Raw genomic sequence first — 202 nt, forward strand, 5'->3', positions numbered from 1 at the left:
CAGGAAGTAAAGATTATTCCTTATTCATATGAGGCTTGACTCCAACACTGGTTATCAGATTGACTGTTAAATAGCTCCACAAATACTTTTCTTGTACTCAGTAGAAGTACTTATGTAGGCAAATACTACTGGGCCCTGGGAAAAGTGGGAGATCTGGGCTTCTCTGATTCAAAGGTTTATTATTAACAAAACCCTCCGTTGC

This window comes from Balearica regulorum, chromosome 11 (genome assembly GCF_011004875.1).
Source record: "Balearica regulorum gibbericeps isolate bBalReg1 chromosome 11, bBalReg1.pri, whole genome shotgun sequence".
In the NCBI taxonomy this organism is placed as follows: Eukaryota; Metazoa; Chordata; class Aves; order Gruiformes; family Gruidae; genus Balearica; species Balearica regulorum.